At 45.5% G+C, this 24,699-nt stretch overlaps 1 pseudogene across 1 annotated transcript; it reads left to right on the top strand.

Moving 5' to 3' along the window:
* Positions 1-7: 7 nt before the first annotated feature.
* LOC144372080 (small ribosomal subunit protein uS5m-like) lies at positions 8-23,320 on the top strand (annotated as a pseudogene). The gene is made up of 13 exons (XR_013432130.1): positions 8-80; positions 3,874-3,954; positions 8,034-8,171; positions 8,784-8,911; positions 10,964-11,197; positions 12,786-12,820; positions 14,612-14,702; positions 16,971-17,017; positions 17,264-17,321; positions 17,600-17,664; positions 19,391-19,527; positions 20,516-20,846; positions 21,542-23,320. The product of XR_013432130.1 is annotated as a small ribosomal subunit protein uS5m-like (transcript).
* The last annotated feature ends 1,379 nt before the right edge of the window (positions 23,321-24,699 follow it).

The following is a 24,699-nucleotide window of genomic DNA, read 5'->3' as shown; positions in this document are numbered from 1 at the left end:
GAGGCGCCGCTCGCACTTCAGCATGGCGGCGGCGGTGCGCGCTGCGGGCCGCCTGCCTGCGCTGTGCGGTGTGTGGACCAGTGAGCGCGGGAAGGAGGCGCGGGAGCCGGGGGTCGCCAGGGCCTGCGGGAGTCCGGGCGGAGGGAAGTGAGCAGCGTCCCGCGGCTCTCCCATCCAGCCCGGGACCGCTGGGTGACCTTGCGCGCGTTCCTACCTCTCTGGGCGTCGGGGCGCTTCGCTGTATCGTGACCCTGAAGTGCAGTCGGTTCTTGTCGGTTCCTTTAGGTGAATAGGAGGGAATTGGTGAGCCTTGCTTTCCCGGCGGGCAGGCGCGACCCCCGGGGTCACATGGTGATGCCCATCGGGTTCGGGGCTGAGAGGCGCCCGCGGGGCTCTGAAGGTGATGGTGGTTGTCCAGGTGGATTCGGAGAGCACTGGCCTCCGTCAGCTTAATTCCAGCTGGCCGGTGGCCTCCGTGCAGAGACGGATGACTCGGACATCAGCCCGCAGTGTCGCCTTTCCTGTCCCCCCGGGCCCTGGTGGGTTGTGTGCACCCTAGGAAGGCGCCCTGCTGCTGTGTTGCCTAAGGTTGGCTCCAGGGCCGCTGCGTGGCCGCCACCTGCCTTCTCTGCCCTATTTTGTTTTTAAGTCCACAGTTCAGTATTTCTAATTCTGGAACTCAAAGCCCCCTAAAACCCTCAAGGTTCATTTTTTTTTTTTTTTGGTAACTCATTTTGTAGCAAAAAATTTCACCAGCAATCTTGGCAGAAAATCTGACCTTAATATTCTTTTCTTTTGTCTTTATGATTGTCTCTTCTCTTTTATTTTTCTTCCCCCATCTCCTACTATTTCAAGGCTGTCTTCCTTCATGAGTCTAAACTGTGTGCCAACCACTGTCTTCCTCTGTTCATGCGTTTTCCCTCACTGCCTTCCCAGTCCCTTTATGGAGTAGATTCTGTTATTACACTCTTTATACAGGTGGTGGAGGGAGCCACGCAGATTGAGCAAGGGACATAGGTTTTTGCACCCAAAATTCCTGACACCAAAGTGTGTTTCCCCGCCCCCCCCTTTTTTGTCTTCTTGTGTATAACTATTTTTTTTTCAGCTTTATTGAACTATAATTCACATACCATACAGTTCATCTATTTGAAGTGCACAATATTTGCACAAACCTGTGCATTTATCATTATAATCTAATTAGAACATTTTTATCACTCCAAGAAGGAAGCTTTTTAGCTGTAGCCACCAATGATCTATTTTCCACTCTTCTTAGCTCTCCTGTTCTAGACATTTCATTTCATATAAGTAGAACCGCATACATGGCTGGCTTATTTAGTGCAAGGTCATCAAGATTCATCCTTATTGTAACATATGTCATCCTGAATTTCTTGAGGATGAATTGTAATGTGTCCATCACCACACTTTATCTGCTCATCAGTTGAGGGACACTTGAGTTGTTTTCCATCTTTTGGCTATTATGCCTAATGTTGCTGTAAACATCAGCATGCCATGTTTTTACATGTGTGTCTATTTACTTTTCTCTTGAGTATGTGCCTGGGAATGGAGTTGCTGGATAAAATGGTAATTCCACACTTGAGGGATGGCCAGAATGTTTTCGAAGTACCTGAGGGTACAGTGAGGGTTTTGATTTTTCTTTAGCAACATTTCTTATTATCTGTTCTTTTGATTATAGCCATCCTAGTGAGTATGAAATGGTATTAATTTGAAATTTTGATTTGCAATTTCCTGATGGATAATGAATGTATTTTCATGTGCTTATTAGCCATTTTTACATGTTTTTTTGAGAAATGTCTGTTCAAGTGTTTTGGCTCTCTTAAAATTGGGTTTTCATTTTATTATTGAATTGTAAGGAGTTCTAAAGGTGTCTAATCAGATGTATGATTTGCAGAATTTTATTCCATATGTTGTTTTTTAACTTTCTTAATAGTTTGTGGGTGTTTTTTTTTTTTTTTGTACTGAGGATTGATCCCAGGGGTGCCTAATCACTGAGACACATTTCCAACCCTTGTTTATATATATATTTGTAGAGACAGGGTCTCACTGAGTTGCTTAGGGCTTTGCTAAGGCTGGCTTTGAACTCAACAATCCTCCTGCCTCAGCCCCTAGAGCTGCTGGGAATGTAGGCATGCACCACCAAGTCTGGCTTGATAGTGTTTTTTTGAGGCATACAAGGTTTTTGTTTATTTGTTTTTGTAGTGCTAGAGACTGAACCCAGGCATGCTGGTTCTTCTACCGCTGAGCTGAGCTTTATCCCCATCCCCGAAACACAGGTTTTAAATTTTGGTGAAGTCTGGTTTATGGGTTTTTTCTTTTTTTTTCTTTTTATCACTTGTACTTTTGGAGTTATGTTTCAGAAACATTGCTAGACCCGAGGTCATGATAATTTACCTCTGTTTTTCTTCTAGGAGTTTTATAGTTTTAGCTCTTACCTTCAGGTCTTTAGTCCATTTTGAATTAAGTTGTACATAAGGTGTGAGGTAGGGCTCCAACTTCATTCTTCTATGGGTTGACACCCTGTTATTCCAACACCACTTATTGAACACATTCCTTTTCCCCTATTGAATGGTCATGGTCCCTCTGCCAAAAACCAGTTGCCCACAAATGCTGTCTAAGTGTGTTCTGGAGAACCACACTGTATGAAGGGTTGCACAGGGAGGTACAGTCAGCCTGGTGCTGTGGGGGCTCCAGAGGGTGGAGGTTTCACAAGAGCTGCTGAGCCTCCAGGATCTGGTGGATTCAGGATCTCATATACAAAAGTGTATGAGAGCGAATTCAAGACTAACTGTGTGTTTGGATGGCTATGGGGAGGGTGGGGCAGGGGCAGCAGGAGGCTGGTGTGGAAGCCTGGGGCCATGTGGCAGTCCTGCAGGCTGTGCCCAGAATTTGTAACTTGGCAGCAGGAAACCAGGGAAGGACATGTCAGGGCTGTTAATTGATGAAGCCTCTTACTGTAGAAAGGTGGTAAATACAAGGGGAGAGGTGGGAGACCCATTAAAAAACCTTGAACCTGTGTCTGAGTGATGCTAAGGCCTGAACAAAGAAGTGGCAACAGGACCACAGCAGAGGTGTGGCCCACGGCAGAGGGATTTTTAAGGTGACTGCCAAGCATGAAGCCTGGTTGATGGGAGGGTGAAGAGAAGGTGCAGCATGATGGCAGCTACTTGGCCAGTGGTCACTAAGCCTGGAAATCACTCGTCCACTTCTCTTAGTTCTTTAATTCTGTAGATGGTATTATTTTGTGAATGTTACTGTTTTATTTATTTTTGGGGTACTGGGCATTGCACCCTATTGTGCTTTACAGAGCCACATCCTCAGCCCTTTATATCTTGAGACCTGAGTTTGCACTTCCCCTGCCTTAGCCTGAATTTGCACTTCCCCTGCCTTAGCCTGAATTTGCACTTCCCCTGCCTTAGCCTCCTTGGTATCTGGGGTTGCGGGTTTGTGCCACAGTAGGTGGCTCACCTTATTATTTTAAATGTCCCTCTTCATGTAGGAATGTATCTTTAAAATTTATTTATTTATTTATTCTTGTTGGAGGCCTGTGGACATAGCTCAGTGGTAAAGCACTTGCCCAGCATATGTGATGCTCTGGGTTCTATTGCCCACACCACAAAACAACTCGACTTTTTGCTGAGTGCAGAGGCCTTCAACTGTAATCCCAGCAACTTGGGAGCCTGAGACAGGAGAATTGCAAGTTGGAAACCAGTCTGGGCAACTTAGAGAGACCCTGTCTCAAAAAACGAAGAGGGGATGTGGCTCAGTGGTGAAGCACGTGCGTGCAGGCTCCGGGCCCTGGGTTCAACCCCAGCACTGGAACCAAAAAATATTTATTTACTTATTTTTAATTGACAGGTCATTTCTGGTGCAGGCAGCTTTCCCTGAACACCTTTCCAACAGCTTCTGTTTTGGCGCTGAAGACCACTTTCAGCAATGGTGAGATTCATTGGGGAAGTATCTGTTCTCATAAGATTTAATAAGAGTTTCTGTAGATTTGAAAATGTGAATGGACAAGGCATGTCCTTGATGATGGTATTGTACAGTCTTGAGTATTTTTCAAATTTTTTATGACTGCAGTTGTTGTAGTTCAAGGCTTTGAAAAATAATGGTTGCCATTTTGGAGTAGGTATTGTGCACTAGGCTTGAAACATGTCAACTTGTTCAGCCCTGATACTGGCTTTCATGAGCTTATTTGCATTTTAGAGATGATAAGGTGAATCTCTGAGAAGCCAAGTGACTTGTTCAAGATCATGCAGCCAGGCCAGGCACAGTAGTGCACACCTGTAATCCCAGTGACTTCGGAGGCTGAGGCAGGAGGTTGCAAGTTCAAGGCCAGCTCCGTCTTAAAATAAAAATAAAAAGGACTAGGGATGGGGCTCAGTGGTTAAATACCCCTGAATTCAATGCCCAGTACCTTCCCCAAAAAAAGAATGAAAGAAATCACACAGCTAGTGAAGCAGGGCTGGTCCCAGAGCTTTCTGGCTGCTGTGATGCCCCCTCCTGTGGACACAGACTTCCTTGACATAGTGCAGGGCCTCTCTTCAGCTGCCTTCTGGGAAGTCCAGGCCAACCTTGCTGTGCGAGGAAACCTGGCCCTTTCACCTTGAGCTTCTGGGACTCCTGAGTGCTGGGCTTCCCTGTGGGTCTCCTGCCTTTTCCTCTTGGAGACCCACCTGTGAGATGCCTTGGAGATCCTGGGAGAAGTCCAGCTGACAGGGCTTTCTCCCTAATGGCAGATTTCCTACGACCTGTCACACCCACTGTGAATCAACCAGTTTGATTTGTTGCTTGGTTGATTCACTCACTGATTTATAAACAGTTTATTTACCCCTTAACATGTGCCAGGCACTGCCCTGACCTGAGCCGGTGTAGGCCTGATAGGGATAGCTATCCTCACTGCAGGTTGCTGTGCTGTTCCTTAAAATATTAACTTTCAGGCTGGGGGTGCAGCTCAGAGGTTGAGCCTTGCCTAGGGTGCCCAAGGCCCGCAATTGAATCCCCAGCTCCACACTGGAAGTAAAAAAAAAAAAAATTGAGTTTCCAAAAGGTCTTAAAAGGCTCAGAGCTTTCATTCCTAGTCCTTTTCTGCTCCTTCCCATCATCTAGGGAAACTAATTCTTTCACCTTCCTCTGGTTATATTTCTAAATACATTCAGTCTTCTTTAAACAACATTGTTATGCTAATTGGAGATGTAACAATCTATCCTTACCCTTACTTTCTTCCAGTATAGGTAGAAGCACAGTTTGGACTGAATCTCTGGGCATTGTTTTTGTTATTAAATTCTGTGCACATTCAGAGCTGAGCTAGGTAGTATTCTACTGTTACATTTTTTCCTGAAATTCATAATTGCCTGACTTTTAAGAAGTTGATTGCTTTCCTTATCACTCTATTTTTCTAAATGCTGCAACAAATCAGTCAGAAACATAGTAATAAATTTTCTAAAATCTCTCACCAACCAGTTTTCCTAGAAGAGACCCAAGTGAGAAGGAAGGAGTTCTTGGTGTAGAACGTGATGTGTGCTGAGGTAGAACCCTGGGGGCCTCTCCGTCCCCACCTGAGGGGTTGTGGCCTATCCCACTTTAGGCTGCACCTGCAGGGTTGTTGCTTCCTGAGTCTGGGGTCTCATGACCTAAACTTAATAAGAACTCAAAGGATCAGAACAGAGTTGATAAGTGAGGTGGATTGTGATCTGTAAGTGAGCTTCAGAATGTGACTCAGCCTGAACTACTGAACTTTCTTCTTTAAAAAATCATAACACGGGGCTGGGGATGTGGCTCAAGCAGTAGCACTCCCCTGGCATGGGTGCGGCCCGGGTTCAATCCTCAGCACCACATACAAACAAAGATGTTGTGTCTGCCGAAAACTAAAATGTAAATAAAATATTAAAAAAAAATGGTAACACAATGTAAGCAAAACCATTTATACAAGTGTGCATGAAAATTGACTGTTGTTTTGGTGGTACTGAGGATTGAACTGAGGGGCACCCTATCACTAAGCCACATAACCAGCCCTTTTGATATATTTTTTCTTTGTTTATTTGTTTTGATGGTGCTGGGGATTGAATCCAGCGCCTTGTGCATGCAAGGCAAGCACTCTAGCAACTGAGCTATATCCCCAGACCTATGTTTTATTTTGAAACAGGTTCTTGCTAAGTTGCTAAGGCTGGCTTCGAACTTGCAATCCTTTGCCTCAGTCTCCTGAGTCACTGGGATTACAGCCATGTGCCATGCACCCAGAAAAAGTGACTATTTCTAATGTGTACAAAGCCCTGGGTTCAATCCCCAGTTCTTCCCTGCCTCCCATTAAAACAAACAAACAAAAAACAAGTGGCTATTTCTAAATTCTAAAGTTGATTTCTTTTTATTTTTGATAGTTGGTTTCTTTTAGGCTGGGTACATTATTAGCTATGAGTGATATTTCAGTCTTTCAAAAAAAATCTGTTAATAATTTTTACACTTCTTGAACTACATTAAAGATTATAATGCTGAACAGAGCAAGATGAAATGTTTTAATATTAGATATGTGTTGAAGATGAAGGTGTTTACAAGAAAGGCTGTGTATAGCAGAATGAGATTTGTAATGATAAAGTTCTGGTTTGTTAAACAATGAAGACCCAGGGCTGGGGTTGTAGCTCAGTAGCAGAGTGCTTGCCTAGCATGTGAGGCACTAGGTTTGATCCTCAGCACCACATATAAATAAATAAAGATCCATCAACAACTTCAAAAAAAAATGAAGACCCAATGTTTTCTGGCTACATTTTATTTGGTAGTTCATCAGGTGGGCTACAGGTCTAGAGGACATCTGTGTGCTAGGTGAGATCTCCCTCCCCACAGGTGAGCAAATCATCTGGAATCGAAATTAATGTTGAAATCTCATCCAGTCATCCAGTTCCTTGTGGCATTGGCAAATGTATCTCATAGGCCTACATTTGAAACAAAATGGTCTTATTAAGTGCTGTCCAGTAATCAAAGATTATCCCTTTGTGTTTGGGTCTCTGTATTCAGTGGAACTATTTCAATGGCTTCCTACCACCCTTAGATGTCACTCTCCCTGTCCTTACCCGCTTTCTTTCTCTGGTCCTGTGAGTCATGGTTGATGCTGCTGATGAATCTGCAGTTACTGTCCTCTGCATGGCTTCACTCAGACTTGAAAACAGCTGTTGTCAGGTTTTTGTTTTGTGTTTATCAAGCCAATACCCTAAAGACCACTTTCCCTCCAGGGCTGTTTGAATCCTGTCACTTCTTTAGTGAAGCACAGAGCTCAAGAATCTGTGCATGCACTGATCTTGCCAGCACTGTCCCACTCCTTCATCACCACCTGTTCCTGTCACCTCTGCCTTCTTCCTCACGTGAAACCACCATCCCTGGGACTGGTCAGATGGCTTCCTCTCAGACATGGCTGTTCTAAAACCTTTTCTCAAGTAATAGATGCATGTGGTTAAAAAAAAAAAAAATCCCTCAAAATACAAAAATGCGGGTCTTTCACATCCAGCCTTAAATGCCCCTGTTTTCTTCCACAGAGGCAGCCGCTCCTCAGTTTCTTGCGTGATCTTCTGGAGTTGTCTACAGCATGCCTTCCCTGCTTCCCTGTGTTTTGAACATAAAGGGCAGGGTACCCTCTACACATTGAGTCTTGTTCTTCTGAACAGTTTCACTTGAAGGTCTTTCCTCATCTGTCCACTGCCCAGCTGCATACAGCAGATGGCGCCATTTGCCCAGAGCAGCCCAGGAGCTTGGGCTGGATAATGCAGGGCAGAAACCCTGGCTGTACAGAGCTTTCTTGAGACTGGGACATCCACTGTGGAAATGAACCATGACCTCTCTAGGATGGGCATTTAGGTGGCTTTCATTCCTAAAAGTTTGGTTTTATTTTTTAAATAACAATTGTCCTCAAAATATGATTCTTAAAAGATTAGAATTTTTAGTGACTTATTTTCATCAAGTCACAGTTATTTGGTGCTGGCAGCTCCACAGCCAGGGAGCATCTAACTTGGTTTTGTTTCATCTCTCTGTAGGCCCTTTGTCACTGCAGGGAACCAGAGACAGCCGACACTTCACCAGCTTGAGTCATGTGCTACAGACACAGTGCTGTATCTCTCCTCCCACCAGCCGGTCAGGCCAGCAGTACAGACCCTACAGCTTCTTCACTAAATGTAGGTAGACTGGCACACACTTCCACTTCCTGCAACAGGAAAGTAGGGGTGCCTTCCTATCTTAATTTTTCTTCTGTCATAAACGAATTAACATTTTAGTGATTATTCAACTAAAAATGCAACTAGAATTATCTCATGTGCTACAGCTGTATTTGGAGAGCACTAGTTTATCTGAGCCCCTCATTTGGGGCACCCAAGGCCTAGAAGTATTGAATTGTGCCCCAGATACCCTGCTGATTTAGAGTCACACCAAGAAGGCCCTTACTGTTTTTAGCTGGGCCTTTGCTAGGACATATCATTTGGAGAAGTTCAAGAGACGTCACTACTGAGACCTGAGTTGTGATTGGCAGACATCAGGGAAGCAAGTCTACTTACTGGTCAGGGACTTACTGGGATTTAATGTTAGCCATCTTTTGTAGAAACAAAGTGGAATTGTCTCCTCTTGTGTTTTCCAAATGTAATCATGTTTTATGTTCACTGTATGATTTTATTTTATTTTCATTACCTCAGTGACATGGATGAAGCTGGGCTTTCTGGCCTTTCTTATTCTTAGGAGAGTGTAGATCTTTGCTTTACAACTACAGAGTTTTTAAAAACCCCGTTTCCTTACAGTGACAGCAGATGAGCTCTGGAAAGGTGCTTTAGCAGAGACTGGTGCTGGGGCAAGAAAAGGAAGAGGCAAAAGAAGCAAAAAAAAAAGAGAAGGAAGGATCTGAACAGGGGTCAGGTCATTGGTGAAGGTAAACGTGTTTGGTTGTTTTGACAGTTTTCAGATTTGGTCCTGAAATTGGGGTGGGAAACTGATGATCTTGGGAAGGGGAGAAATAGGAAGCAAGCTGGATCTGAGGGAGGCCTGGGGGGGGGCCCAACGGCAAACTTTGTTCTAAAAAGAGTCTATGTGCTTTTAAAGTGTTTTCCCCAGATTTTATGGATATTTGGCAAACTGGAAACATTCTCATTAAGTGCATAAGAATCCATGGTTTAGAGTCCAACCAGGGGGCTTACCAGCTGCCCCAGAGTGTTACGTACTCCATGGGGCACAGCTGTGATAGGTCCTGTGCTGCACACAGCCCAGTGCAGGCAGGTGGAGCTCGCAGAGAGCTGGCAGGCTTCGCCTGCCCAGAGAAGACAGTGACCAAGAGCAGATCTGTATTCACAGGGCCTGTTGCCGCTACTCAACTGGGCTGCTGTCACAGAGAATCTGCCCTGCACAGCACATGGTTGGACAGGCCCAGCTGTGTTCCGGTAAAACTTTATTTACAAATCAGCTGGTGGGCCGCACTTGGCCTTGGTCCTTCACGTGCTGATGTGATTGTTTATACTTGTGCTTTTGAAAGCAAAAATAGGATAGGTGAACTTGAATTGGCTTATTTTTACTGTTGTGCAGACTCATCGCTTTTGATACTAACAACCTTTCAGAAATAAAGGAAGCACCTTGTGCTGCACTTCTAAGATTGCACATCTGCTTGGGTGCTTTTACTACTTGTATCTTGTTTTAGTTTTTAAGCATTTGTTATTTATTTTTAATAATGTTAATAATAATAATAATTATTATTATTATTATTATTATTATTATTATTATTATTATTATTTTTGAGACAGGTCTTGCCATCTGGTCTTGCCAGGCTGGTCTTGAACTTGCAGGTTAAAACCTCCCTCCTGTCTCAGCCTCCCACCTAGCTGGGACTGCTCACATGCACCACTGTGTCTGGCTATAATTTATTTTTTCAAAGTATAAAAATCGTATGCATACCTTCTCAGTAAAAACGCAGAGTGTAGAGAAAACTAAAAGCCCCTGATGTCCTTCCTGCCGTCCACATTCCCATTGTCTCCCCTGAGGGGCCACTGGTCTCATATTGGTATTTCCTTCAGTTGTTTTTGTGTGTGCTGGTGTGCGCTTTTGTATCAATTCCCTAAAAGAAATAGTCTTTAAAAAGAAAAGAAAAGAAAAAGATAATTATACTATATGGTACATGCAATTGTATAATCTGCTTTTTTTTTTTTTAAACCCAATAAGAGGTCTCAGGGCTGGACATGGTGGCAAACCCCTTAACCCCAGCGACTGGGGAAGCTGAGGCAGGAGGATGACAAGTTTCAAGGCCCGCCTCAAGAATTTAGTGAGACCCTGTCTCAAAATATATAAAAAGGGTTAAAGATGTGGCTCAGTGGTAGAACGCCACTGGGTTCAATTTCCAGAACCAAAAGTAATAATAATAACATGTCTTAGAAATCATTCCACATCAGAACCTGGAGAGCATCGTTTTTTTTTGTTTTGTTTTGTTTTTTTTTAAGAGAGAGAGAGAGAAATTAATATTTTATTTTTTAGTTTTTGGTGGACACAACATCTTTATTTGTATGTGGTGCTGAGGATTAAACCCCGCGCCGCGCGCATGCCAGGCAAGCGCACTACTGCTTGAGAGCCACATCCCCAGCCCGAGAGCAACGGCTTTTGATTTTGTGCAGGATATGGCACCTGCTGGCTGTGCGTTCAGCCGTTCCTCTGTTGCCGACTCTGTTGCCGACCTGCGTTACAGGTCGTTTTTCAGCAGACATCTTAGCGCTCACAGGCCTCACGAGTGTTTCTCTTGGTAAAAGTGAAAATGCGGTCACATGCCTGTAGGGTAGATGTGCATAAAACTGTGACAGTGCCAGGTCACCTGCCAAGTGATCGCATCAGCTCCAACTCCACAATACTGTGCTGGTGTCTGTATACGCGTTCCCTGGCATCTTAGCAACATGAAGAGTGAGCACCTTTTAGAAGTTGTTACTTACCTATAATCTTTACCCTTCAGGACGCTCCGGCTTCTTGTGGCCGGGTCTGAATGCCCCTCTCATGAGAAATGGAGCCGTGCAGACCATTGCCCAGAGGAGCAAGGAGGAGCAGGAGCAGGTGGCGGCTGACATGCTCCAGCAGAGGGAAGAGTGGGACTGGAAGCGGAGGATGAAAGTGAAGCGGGAGCGAGGCTGGAGCGGGAACACATGGGGTGGCCTCAGTGTCGGTCCCCCGGACCCTGGTCCCAGTGGAGGTAGTGGAGGCCTGGTTTGCTTGCCTTTGGTAGAGGACGTATCGTCCTACAGTGTTTCTGAAAATAATTTTATTGTTTACTTGTCTGTTTAGATTACCCTTTCTGAAAAAAGAATTTGACCTCTTTGACTAACTTTCCACATTGTTATCCTGGTTGCATTTGTGGGACACTAGAGGCCTGTAACCAGGAAGTGTTCCTCCAACAGGATGGAAAGCCCTGGGTCCCAGTGCCTTAGCAAGCGCCTTAGACATGGTGGTGTGCATTATAGATCTGTAGGGCACAGCATTTCCCAAACACGTGGCCTCAGTCTTGGAGTGCTGTTTAACAGCAGAGTTGAGAGACCCCAGAGAGCTGTCACTAAGCCTTCGTAAAAGCAAACATGAAACAAAAACTGACGACACTTAGGCTGAATTAGAAAACAAAGCCTCCCCCTCCCCACAAAGGCAGATTCACCTGAAAATCTTGCTCTTGCCTGTGAGTGGGAGAGGAGGAAGCAAACAGGAGTTTGGCTCAAGGTAGAGGAACGGTTGGGCTGGAGAGGATGGGGCGAGCGTGCAGGAGGGTGGAGGTCTGGGAGGGAGAGGACCTGCCCACGAGCCAAGTCCCCAGTAACCAGATCCAGAGTTTAGACAGACAGGCTGCTGTTAGCCAGCAGGGGCAGGGTGCAGGTTTGGGTGAGCCTGTGCAATGGGGGTGGAAAGGCGGGGAGGTCACCTGGTATCTGGTAGCTTTGGTGAGGAGTCATCAAGCCAGATAGTGGCATTGGTGAACATGGCCACCAGAATATTTCTTGATGAGAAGGTGGCACTTGGCACTGGCTTCACTATCACCCAGTGGGTGGGACCCTGGCAGTGTCCAGGAAAGAAGATTGACTCTTGAGCTGACCGCTTTCAAAGCCGACTGCTGGGTACAGAAGCTTTTATTCTGCTCTCCTATTTTATTATGTAATTGAGATTTTCTGTAATAAGTAAAAGCAAGAGAATTGGGGAGTGTTGGAAACAGCTGTGGTGGTGAGCAGAGGCTGAATTAAGAGAACTGAAAGCTGAGGAGCCGGGAGTTCGCGAGCGGGTCAGACCCGCAGTTGAGAGTGGTGAGCGTAGGCCAGGCTCTGATCTCTCCCGGCAGCAGCAGCAGGCCACTTGTGACCAGACAGCTGCGTGGGTTCTGGCCTGGAGAGGGCGGTAGAGACAAAAGTGTAGGGATTGAGGACATTGGCGAGATCTATGAGGAGTGAGGGACTTTGGTGTCTTTGAGGGACTTTGGTGAGAGAGGCTGTGAAGACCCCAGGAGACCAGATGGGAAAGCAGCGAGGAAGGCTCTGGAGGTGTCGGCGCTCCAGGAACCTGTGCCTCGGGAGCCGGCAGCAGGGAGCTGGAGAGGGGGAGGCTGCGGTCAGAGAGCCGTGGCTGAGCTCCTGAAGTCAGGCCAGGCAGTCCCCGTGGATGATGGGAACTGGGGTGCAGCCTGGAGAGCGGCACCAGAGAGTTCAGGTTCTTCCCATTAGAAGTCTGAGGGCACCTGGGAAAGGCTATCACACGTGAGCAGCTTGGATGCTCTTATCTGTGTGCTTTTTCTTCTCTCCTTGTAGAGACCTATGAGGACTTTGATACCAGGATACTCGAGGTAGGCCTGCCGAGCCAACTCCCAGGGTCCTCTGGAGAGGTTGCCGGGGTCGGGTGGGCAGGAGGAGCTGAGCAGAGCTGTGGTCACAGTGATCTCTCGGACACAGACTCAAGTTCAGGGAGGAATTAACACAATTTGAAGTTCAGTTCCTTCATGTTGGTGGTCCCCACTGCTGCCTTGGTTTGTGGGGACTATGAAATTGAGGTTTGTGAGGGGCAAATTCAGGAGCAGAATTTGGAGATTATGTTAAGTTCCTTCTTCCTGGAGCTAGAGTGTGCTATCTGGTGGCCTCTTGTGGAGCTGTACACCAGTTGTATCTAGGACACAATCAGAGAACAGGTTGGGAGGAGCAGGGGCAGGGGCAGAAAGCCTCAGGTTATGGCCCGTGTGCAGTTTGACTAGGGCAGTGGTCTCTGGGCTGCTCACAGATCCTGTATCAGGTGTGCTTGAACCACCCTTCCAGGGTGGTTCTCTGATGGCCAGTGTTCCTTGGAGCTGGCACTGTGCATTTAATCAGTGTTTAATAATGTGGAACAGAGCCGGGCGCGGTGGTGCACAACTGAAATCCCAGTAGTTTGAGAGGCTAAGGAGGGAGGATGGTGAGTTCCACAGCCTCAGCAAAAGCAAGGCCCTAAGCAACTCAGTGAGACCCTGTCTCTAAATAAAATACAAAAAAGGGATGGGGATGTGGCTCAGTGGTCAAGTGCCCTGAGTTCAATTCCCAGTACCTCCCTAAATTGTGGAATAATTTATATATCAAATTTGTGACAAAGCCTCTCTGAATATGTATATTATTTCTTCAATATCAGTTATATTATGGAATTTTTAAAATATGTTTATAAGTATTTTATGTTGGTATCCCATTGTGTGTTATTCCCCACACCCCAATTCTAGAGATTGAACCCAGGGCTTTGTGCATTGCTAGGCAAACACTCTGCCACCAAACCACATCCCCAGCCCTTTTTACTTTTTATTTTGAGAAGGGTCTCGCTAAGTTGCCCAGGCTGGCTTTGACTTTGCCTTCTTCCTGCTTCAGTCTCCTGAGTCACATGGATTACAGGCGTGTGCCCCTACACACACCCCAGTTCATAGCTTTTGAAAGTTAATCCCACTGAAAGAGTCTTTCATATGTAGGTTGTTTCCTATAAGATCATTCAAAAGTGTGGCCTCAGCCTCCCTTTTCCTTAAACTTCTTCCTAGGAAGGAAAGGGGACAACTGTCATTTAAGCAGTTTAGTTAATAGTTTCATAATTCCTGGCCTTTAAAATAGGCTGAAAAAATGGGAGATTTTCCTGAAGTTTATAATGAATAGGTGTTTCCAAATTCTGTATTCTTGTTTAAGCCTGATCCTTAACATAGCAATCCAGTCCTGCGAAGTTTTTTCCTTACGTTGCATTTCATCATTTCTAAGATATTTTAGTACCTTTGATACTGGAATTTGTCTTATAGTCAGTGTTAAACTATTTCAAAGTTTAATTCATAGTGTTTTCTTTCCTGTGTACATTTATTAAGATGGGGTATATTGAGTTGTGTAGTTGTAAATTCCTTTAAAGATTATCTTAGTTAACTCTCCTAATAACCCAATGAAATAGGAAGAGAAAGTCTTATTTCCATTATGTTCCTGAAATGCTCCAGAGGGAGGGTTTGTTTGGGAAGTTTGCTTTTGTGCCTACAGACTGGAGGAGGTGCTGGGTCCTGCACTAAGCCTTGTGTGGCTGAGCCAGCAGGTCCTCGTCCTCTACCTCAGAGTTTTCTTCAGCTGTCCTATTGATGAAGCATTTTGTCTTTTAGGTCAGAAATGTTTTCAATATGACAGCCAAAGAGGGAAGGAAGAGATCACTCCATGTCCTGGTGGCTGTGGGGAATGGGCAGGGAGCTGCAGGTGAGTGGGGTGACGCTGGACACAAAGAGGCCTGGCTGCCCGGCTGGAAGCCAGGGCCCTGCTGCCAGTCTCACTTTTTCTACTAATAGAGCCGCCTAGAGGTCTGGGCTCACAAACCTGGTGGTAAACCACGAAGCTTCTCAGAGAAAGAAAGAAAAGCTCTTAAGGCCTACATCTGAGGACTGGGTATTTTAAAGGGCTTAAGACACTATTGTATGGTGCATAATAGTGAAAAATTAGAACAAGTTCAATCGGGCCTGGTTACAGGATAGCTGTCCAATATAATATTCTTTGTTTTAATATTTATTTTTAGTTATAGGTGGACACAAGATCTTTATTTTTTATGTGGTGCTAAGGATTAAACCCAGTGCCTCACGCATGCCAGGCGAGTGCTCTCCCTCTGAGCCACAACCACAGGCCTCCAAAGTAATATTCTATAGCCATTAAAGAATTGTGAAAAATTACTTACACAATAAGTAATTTTGGTTAAAAATTTGTCATGTAATCATGATTTTTTTTAAAGTCATTTATATGCAAGGAAAAAAACTAGAAGACTGTACACTGACTGATAAGTGTTCACTTGGGTTAGCAGGTTTGTCAGTCATTTAAATTTTCTTCTTTAGACTTTTAAAGTTTCCCTACTGAACATCTTGTTTTTGAAATGTGTTCACATAGAACTGAAAAACTGTTTGTTGCTTCCTTTTGAAAATTTCAAAGCAAAAGCAAAATACATGATAGTGCGTTGCTGTAAGAGACCATGGTTAGCAGTTACTGTTGTCTCTTTTCAAAAATATCTTTTCTGAAATTTTGTGTCCATGTTACCTCCCTTTACCTTTTTATAAAAAGCTTAGCAGAGATCTTATTATAGCCATGAATTTGCACCTTGTTCTTCTTGCTTGGTTTTGCCCTCAGAGGTCTTCTGTTAGCATAAGCAGATTTCTGGTATTGGTTTCATAGTGTTCCAGTGTGTGCATAGACATGATTTTTGACCCAATCCCTATTGTTTCCAAATTTGTATCATTTTTTATAAACAACAACAATAACATTGACGTTTTTGTACATGGAGTTTGTTGAACTTTTGGAAATATAGAAATAGGAGAAATGTCTTGAAATTGCTGCCGCACTGGGTGTAAATGTCAAGTATTGCCAGATCTCCTCCTCAAAGGTTGCATCAGTTTATGTCCCTCTGTACCACCCATCCTTGCCCTGAGTAGTATCAGACTTTACTGATTGTCAGTATGATCCCTGAAACGTCTCTCCCAGTTTACACCTGTACTTTCTAAGTTAGGAGAGTGCCGACGCCATTTTGCATGTTCATTGGCCGTTGCACTTTCCCTTTGGACATCTGTCAGTTCAGGTGCTTTGCCTATTTTTTTAATTGGGTGGTTTTCTTGTCTTTATTGATTGGGATTAGCTTCTTGTAAGTTAAGGACATGAGCCTTTTTTGTCTTATCATATTTTGACTTAGTTTTGAATTTTTTTCCACATCGAAGCTTTAAAATCCACAGAAGTTTCAAACCTTAACATAGCAAATTTATTAGTCCTAGGTCACTTCTGGTTTGTGTTTTGCTTAGAAAGTCTCCTTTTGAAGATTATAAGTAAGTCCACTCATATTTCCCTCTAGGACTTCCATGGTTTACTTTGTTCTGTTTAAACTAGGAACTGGAATTCAAGCCCTTTTCATCCCAGGCCTCAGATGTCTTGCCTATTTTATTTTCCTGTGTATAATTTTAAAACAAAGTAATTTTTTCAAATTAAATAATAAATGGTGGCAGCAAATAATGGAAGCATTTCTGCAACTTGTGATAGACCTCATTTCTTAGGGTAAAGCATTTACAAATTGGAAACTATTAGGCTTATTTTTCTGGTTAGTTAAAATTGAAATTCTACTGAAATCAGTTTTACTCTATAACAATTTATTTTTCCCCTATCCCTTCTTGTCATTTTAATCTCTTTGCACAAGTGCCCCAAAACATTTGCCTTTTATAAATATAGAGCATACTTAATTTTAAAAATTGAGTATATTTCATTTTATTAGAGATTTATAAAAGGTAATGTTATGTATCTAAATGTCAAGTCTGTCGAATGCCTCAGAACAGATGAGCACATCTCTGGCTTTCTTCATGGCTGGTTGTACAGAGCAGGTGTTCTGTGGGCAGTTGAAAGAAGGGCGTGAAATGCTGTAGAGCCCAAACTGGGAGCTGGGGAGAGGCACGGGCTGGGTCAGAGTAGCTTTCCTTTTCATAAGTTTTGCTTTTTCTTTTGAAGGTTTTGCCATTGGGAAGGCCACTGAGCGGGTGGATGCTTTCAGGAAAGTACGTGCATGTTTTTCTTTGTTAACATTTAATAGAAGATGAAAAGCTCTGTGTTCACATGGGGGCACTGCAGGCACACAGTCACGTATCACGAAGGAATCGTCAGTGTATGTGTGATAATGATATTGTGGCTAAGTCCTTATCTTTTAAGGTGCATAGGTGGAATTTTTTATAATAAAATACTTTATAAAATAGTTTTGAAACCCAGCGAGAGATTTAGGAGAATTTGTTCCTTCCTTTCTTCAGGCAAAGAACAAAGCCATGCGCTATTTGCATTACATAGAGCGATATGAAGACCATACAAGTGAGTGTGGGTCTTTTCTTGTAAGATTTGCAGAATGCCACTTTGTCCTGGTGTGTCTGTGACATGCCCAATGGGTGTCTTTGTGTTGCTCTGACTGCATTCTTACAAATGTGCAAAATGAGGAAACAGCCTGGCCTCAGGGGGTGGCAGGAGAATGAGTGGGGTCAGCATCTGTGTGTCCTGTGGGCTGGCTGCTTAGGTCAGCACCCAGTGCTCTGTGGCTTTTGCAGACATTAAAGCCACATGCCTGACCCTCCTGTGTCTGCTTTACCCCCCAGTATTCCATGACATCTCCTGGAGATATAAGAGGACACACACATCAAGATGAAGAAACAGCCCAGAGGTAACTGGAAAGCTCTGACTCTCTGTTGAACATAAAGCAGAGAAAGCACCACAGTCCCACCCTCCCCCCTGGGGTTGTTCGCCTCTCCTTGAACTCATCCTGAGAGTGACAGATGGAAGGCCTGAATTTGGCTGAGGAAGGCAAGGCTCCTGGGGAAGAAGCCAAGGTCAGGCTGCACAGGCCCAGGCCTGTTCCCGGAGTGGCTGAGGCAGGCCGAGCAGGTGGAGGTGGTCCAGTTGGATGAGTGGGCATGTGGTTCCTCCTGGAGCCTTTACCCAGCTGGACGGTGTTCCTTCCTGCCAGTCACGTGCTGTTCCTCTACAAGTGTCCTGGTGTTAGGCTTGTTATTTGGTGCTGGGGATTAAACCAGAGCCCCACACCTGTGAAGCACACGCTGTCACGGAGCTCCCCCAGCCCCTCACCATTGAGTACTGTTGAACTTCTATGATCTCTATTCATTGAGGCACTGGGTGAGCAGAAATGGCCTTTCTTGTCTTGTGGACAGGCCACAGGCAGTGTTGGTTATGGGGACAGTCACACCCAGTGCACTCTTGGTGCAGAATTCTTAAACATTTGGATTTGCATTTTGCTTGCAGTTCTGTAGTAAGAACCTGTTTCATTTGACTGTAGTTTTTTAAATCTCAGGAGTTCAGGTCAGGAGCTGGGCGCAGTGGTGCACACCTGTAATCCCGGTGACACTCAGAAGGCTGAGATAGGAGGATTGCAAGTTCCAGGCCAGCCTCAGCAACTTAGTGAGGCCCTAAGCAACTGAGCTACTGCCTTGTGCCTTCCTCAGTGCTGTCAAGAGGAGGAGGAGGGCCACCTTCATCAGGGTGGCCAGAGGTGGCCTCTGAGCAGGGGCAGTGTGAGTGAGATCCTGAAGGAAGAGGAGCAGAGGGGCAGGTGTGGGAGAACGTTCCAGGCTGGTGCGTGCCCCAGGTGCAGTGTGCCCTCGTGCACAGGCCATGTGAGGACAGTGCAGTAAGTGGGGTCAGGCACGGTGTGTGTGTGTGTGTGTGTGTGTGTGTGTGTGTGTGTGTGTGTGTGTGTGTGAGATAATGATATTGTGGGGGAAAGATCCTGCAGATGTCTTTGTTTAATTCAGAGAGCAATGGCCAGTGAGAGGTTGTGCCCCGGAGCCTTGATTTGCTGAGGATCAAACCCAGTGCCTCACACATGCCGGGCAAGCACTCTGCTCTATAGCCCCAGCCCTGGTTTGTGTTTTTGAAGCTCTTCTGGAGGAGGGATTGCCAGTGGCCAAGAGCAGGGTACGTGGCTAGAGGGGAGGAGACCACCCCAGCACTGAAGGCCATCAGGAAGGTGAGAAAGCACTCCAGGAGCCACCAATTCAGGAGACGCTGCCACTTAGGCCAGAAGGTGTTCCCAGGAGAGGGAAGTGGTGTCGCTGCCAGGGCAGCTGAGTGGTCTAGGAGGGTGAGGACAGGCGTCTCCCTTGATGGTAACCAGGCATGGACACAGGAGCTGGCCTGGGCAGAGGGCCAAGAGTTTTCAGGCACTTAAGTTTTAATCTAAGTAATATCCTGGTTTCCCCCCCACTACGTTTAAGGTAGATGTTCTGTTTAATATTTGTACATACCATTGAATAAATGTCGTCCTAGAAGTCACACCAGCTGGGGGTGGTGAAGCCAAAATGTCATTCCCTAAACCCAGAGCCACACGAAAGACAGCATGCTGGCAGGTGCTCAGTCCATTTCCTGTCTCCTAGGATATGGCCTGCGCTGCCACAGGGCCATCATTACCATCTGCCGGCTCATTGGCATCAAGGACATGTATGCCAAGGTCTCTGGGTCCGTCAACATGCTCAACCTCACCCGGGGCCTCTTCCATGGGCTCTCCCGCCAGGTAACCTTCCCTGGGGTTTGAGCAGGTCTGGCTGTGCTGCAGACCAAGGTGCTGAGGGTCTCCTAGGGGCTCCCACGGCCCCTGCTGCAGTGACCCCAGGGCTCTGCTGCCCAACCAGAGCTAATCTTGTTTCTCAACATCACCTCACCGAGTCATTTTGAACCAAATCTCAGGTCCCATTTTATTTCATTGGTAAATATTTCAGTGTATTTCTAAAGGATTAGAATCAGAAACCTGAGAAGTGGTTTCTGATTCTGATCCTTTAGAGGATCTAAAGGATCCGTTTACTTCTATGGTAGAGCACTTGCTAGGAACACTTAAGGCCCAGGTTTGATCCCCAGCACTGGGGAAAAAAAATGTCATGGTACCCTTACCATTCCTAAATATCATGACTCAGTATTATCAAGTATCGAATCTGTTCATTCAAATCTATCCATTCGTCCGATTTAAAAACATTTTTTTTACACAGTTTTTAATTCAATCCCGTTGATTTGATTCAATCCAGTTGAGAAGATGTCAGCAATTCTAAAGTTTCTCCTATGTCTTTTAAGTCTCTCTTGGTCTGTCCCTCTCTCTTCCCCCATTGCTGCTGTTATGTTGAAGAAGTCCCATAGTGTTTCCTGGGTTGAGCACCCGTGGGGTCCTTGATGTCCTTTCCCCCCTGGACCTCCTGTGATTTGGTTGTTAGATCTCAGGGCTCCACCAGGTTCAGGCTTGGTGCTTGGCCCAGCAGGCCTGTGTTTAGGGAGTTTGGAAGGCGAGGCCTGGCGTACCCCAGTTTGGGGTGGGAAGGTGGTCTGAGGCATCCCCCTGTGACAGCCACTGTGGTTTAACCACCCAGAATCAGCTGGCACTGCTCTTTCCCCCAAGCTCTCTGGTGGGTTCTGCACTCCCACCCTTACCCCACCCCTGTGGTGTTGCCTCTCACTCCTATAGCCACAGGGACCCTCGGAGACCTAACTGCTGTTCTCACTTTGGTCTTGCCCAGGAAACCCACCAACAGCTGGCCTACAAGAAGGGTCTCCATGTGGTGGAATTCCAGGAGGAATGTGGCCCCCTGCCCATCCTGGTCGCCTCCCCCCGGGGGGCCTTGAGGAAGGATCCTGAGCCAGAAGAGGAGGTCCCTGACATCAGGCTGGACTGGGAAGAGGTGAAGGCTGCACAGGGAATGAAGTGCTCTATTTGGTCAGGTCTCAAGAGGGCCTCCACCTGACCTTCCTGCCACCTGGCTCCCCCACTGCAACACCGTGTTTGCTGCCCTAGGCGCCTGGGACTCCCCCGTCACATCTTGCTGTGTCACCTCTTTTTTCTTTTTTGAGGTAATTTCAACCTTCTTTATTTACAAATAAATAATTCTAGTTTTGATTTATTGGTCACGTGATCCGTGCCAGGCAGTGTGACAGGGACATTATGTACTGACCTCAGTTCGAGACTACTTTAAATACTCCATGAAACCAGCAAAAGCAAATGGAGCAGGGAGACAGGAAAAGACCCACCCAGGGGTAATGTGCACAGGGACATGAAGGGCTGTGGTGGCTGTGCCCGACGCCCGTTCGGGCTGACCCATCCCTGGGAGGTGACCTCCTGCCACCTCCAGCAGGGCCCAGGCTGCCCTGGTGGCAGGAAGTGCCTCATTGTTCCAACTTGCACATCAAGTGCCAGCAGCAGGAACCTCTTGTCACACGCTTGACACGCTTGTGTGGTGTCTGGAGAAATGTCTCTTCACCTCTTTTTGCCCATTTGAAAAATTGAGTTATTTGTGTTTTTATCATTGAGTTGTAAAGATGCTTTAGTATTGTGGACACAGGCCCCTGTAAGGGGTGTGACCCACCATGTTCCTTCTCCGTGGGCAGATCATCATTTCCTGTTTCTTTGAATACTTTCTCTGCCCCCATCCTCCTCTAATCCTCTGCCTACCCAGGTAGGCCCTTGTCAGAGTCCCCCAGTTTATTGTCTTTAAGACAATAGAGTAGTTAAAGCACAATTAATGCCAACATTTTTTTTACACATGTAGATGTGCAATGTATGATAACAACACTGAGACCAGACAGGAGTCCTGGAAATATGCTGTCACTTGGTTCTCTCAAGGGGTCATTTGAAGGTGGACTGGTTAAGGTAAAGATGTGCACTTAAACCCTATTGTAAAGGAGTCACTAGCGTGACACAGAGCTGTAGCTATTAAGCCAGCAAAGAGAATGAGGTGCAATCTTAAAAATAACTCATTGTGCTGGTGCAGTGGCACACGCCTGTAATCCTAGCTGCTCAGGAGGCTGTGCAGGAGTTTCCCAAGTTCAAGTGCAGCCTCAGCAACTTAGCAGGACCCTGTCTCAGAAAGGGCTGGGCAAACATACAATGCTCTTGATTTGTTGATTATACATATTTTTTGATTAAAGTCCAAACATAACGAGTCTTTAGAGACATTTTGTATCAGAAAAAAAGAAACTTTTCTTTTGCAAGTTGCTAGATAATGTAGAAATTTGGTACAAAAAAAAATGCAAAAAAAGTGTATGTATTTATAGTGAATAGGATTGCCTGAGGCGCGTAATACTTGTTTATTTAATGTGTGCCCTTGCAGACAATTTTACATGTTTGTATGACAGGACATACATGTATGTGTGAGTGTGTGTGTGTGTGTGTGTGTGTGTGTGTGAGAGAGAGAGAGAGAGAGAGAGTGTGTGTGTGTGTGTGTGTGTGTGTGAGAGAGAGAGAGAGAGAGAGAGAGAGAGAGAGAGAGAGAGAGAGAGAGAGAGAGAATGTGTGTGTCTTTTATATACAAAAGAGGCTGAAATATCTATCCAGGCAGAATATGTGATCAGACCCAAGCCTGTGCAGGGAGTTGGGTGACCATTAACTACGCTGATCTGATGGGTCACAAGTCCCAATGTGTATCACCCACACTTCAGTCAGCAACAGCAGCTAATCTCCCAACTGTAGCAGCATTAGTTAGTTTCCCTGCACACTCTGTGTTCCTGACATCACAGTGCTGTAAGTTGGTGGCCCTCGTTAAGCAAAGTCATATTTGCAAAATAGCATTATTTGTTTTTAAAGCTTTTAAAGAAATGGTTTTCTTGGGGGCGAAAAAAAAAAGGCTTGGGACCCAGCTCAGTGGTAGATTGCTTGCATCGATGTGGGAAGCTATGGGTTCCATCCCCCGCACCACAGAACATACTCAAAAAACCCTCAATCCAAGAGAAGGCAGGAAAAGAGGAGAAGGGGAACAAGGAACAGGCGGCCCCAAAGAGAAGCCTGGGAAGTTCACACCCGCCGTTCCTCGACCGCACTAAGTGCAAGCCCTCTGAACACCTGTGCACATCCTGTCAGCGCACTGTGCTGTGTTCTGTTGAGCTTAACTTTGTCCTCCTGGTGTTCCCCTTCAGGGTCTGTCCACTTCTGGCAGCAGGCTGGTCCCGTCTCCACCTTTGGTCATGGCGTCACCCACCTCTTCTCTCAGTTCTCAAGTATTTTAATGTTCTGCCATGCAGTGCGTGCTCCCTGAGTATGGTACATCTTGGAGAACTGTCCCATCATCATTCAGGTGGTGTCCCTCTATATGATTGGCAGTTTTCCTTGCACGTAGTTAATATCGTCTGAGCTTCATACAGTGACTACTGCTTTCCTTCACTAGAGTTGGCCCCGTGTTTTCCTCTTCAACACTTCACTCTTAATCTACGGTGGTCCCCTCCTATCCATGGTTCAGCTCGCCAAGGTTTCAGGTACTTGTGGTCAACTGCAGTCCCAAACTGTTAAGTGGAAAATTCCAGAAATAAAAAAATTTCCTAAGTTTTAAATTATATTTCATTGTGTGTAATGCTATGAAGTATCGCACTGTCCCCCTGAGGTATGAATTGTCCCTTTGTCCAGTGTGTCAACACTGTATATGCTCCCTGCCTGTTACTCACCCTTGGTAGCCATCTTGGTTATCAGATGGACTGTTGCAGTATCAGTGCTGACGCTCACATACCCCTGATTTTACTTAAAGCTTAAGGGGAGCGATGGTGGGAAGTTTATTGAATTATGTTAAAATTATTCTATTTTACTATTAGTTACCATTGTCAATCTCCTCCTGTGCCTAATTTATAACAGTCATAAGAATGTAGATATAGGGGGAAACAGTGTATATAGGGCTCAGTGCCATCTGCAGCTCAGGCATCCACTGGGAGTCTCGGGATGTATCCCTGGGTGGGGGCACTACTGTATATTTTAAGTGGACTTCTAGACACCAAAGGGTTGGAACCTGTTTTTTGAACCCCTCTGATAATCTCTGATAATTGGTACGTTTAGGCCCCTGACGTATAATGTGATTATTGATCCAGTTGAAATAGTATCTGCTGTGCTTGGTACCGTTCTGTGTAATTGCCCTGGTTCTTTGTGCCTGTTTTTGTCTGTCTCTTCTTTTCCTGCCTTTTGATTCCATCTACTCACATTTCTCAGCACACCTGTTATACTTCTTTTTAAAAACCTTTTTTAGTGGTTGCAGTGTATACTGATAACTAACCCAGGTCCACTTTCGGATGACACTGCCGGGTCGAGACTGGTGTCAGTACCTCACAGCAACAAAGCATTCCTGGTGCTTCTGCCACCCCGCGTCACACTGTCATCTCACATGTACGTATACAGTTCTCATCTAGGACATTTGTTAATTTTGTTCTGAACAAACTTATCCAAGAAAACTTAAGTAGTTTTTCTTTTTTATGTAAGTTTCTTTCTGGCCGGGATCATGGTCCTTATCTTTAAAGGACTTCTTTTATCATTTCTTGCCAGGCAGCTTTCTGGTGACACAGTCTCTCCGTGGTGTGTCTGAAAGTCTCTATTTCTCTTCACTCTGTGGCTGAGTTTTCAGGACATGGCTGTAGGTTGGGGGGCTTTCACCTTAACACTTCTAAGTGTTTTGCTCCACGCTCTTCCTTGAATACTTTCTGAGCAGTTGGATATATTGTGTCTCTGTTCCCAGAGGGCGGGCTTCTTCCTCTGGCCCCTTTAGGGTGTGTGTGTTTGACGGTGGTTCTGTTTTGGTGTTGGCTTGGCTTTCTCTTTGTGCTGCAGTTTGGATTCCTAGAGGCTGAAGCTGGGTGGAGTTCTTTTGTTGTTCCTTCTGCTTGAAGTCCTCTGAGCCACTTTGATTTGGTACTAATTTGGGAAGTTCTCCTCTTCTCTTCCTTGGATTCCCATCTT

This window comes from Ictidomys tridecemlineatus, chromosome Y, assembly GCF_052094955.1.
Source record: "Ictidomys tridecemlineatus isolate mIctTri1 chromosome Y, mIctTri1.hap1, whole genome shotgun sequence".
Classification (NCBI taxonomy): Eukaryota; Metazoa; Chordata; class Mammalia; order Rodentia; family Sciuridae; genus Ictidomys; species Ictidomys tridecemlineatus.
This window is presented reverse-complemented; position numbering and strand designations above follow the sequence as displayed.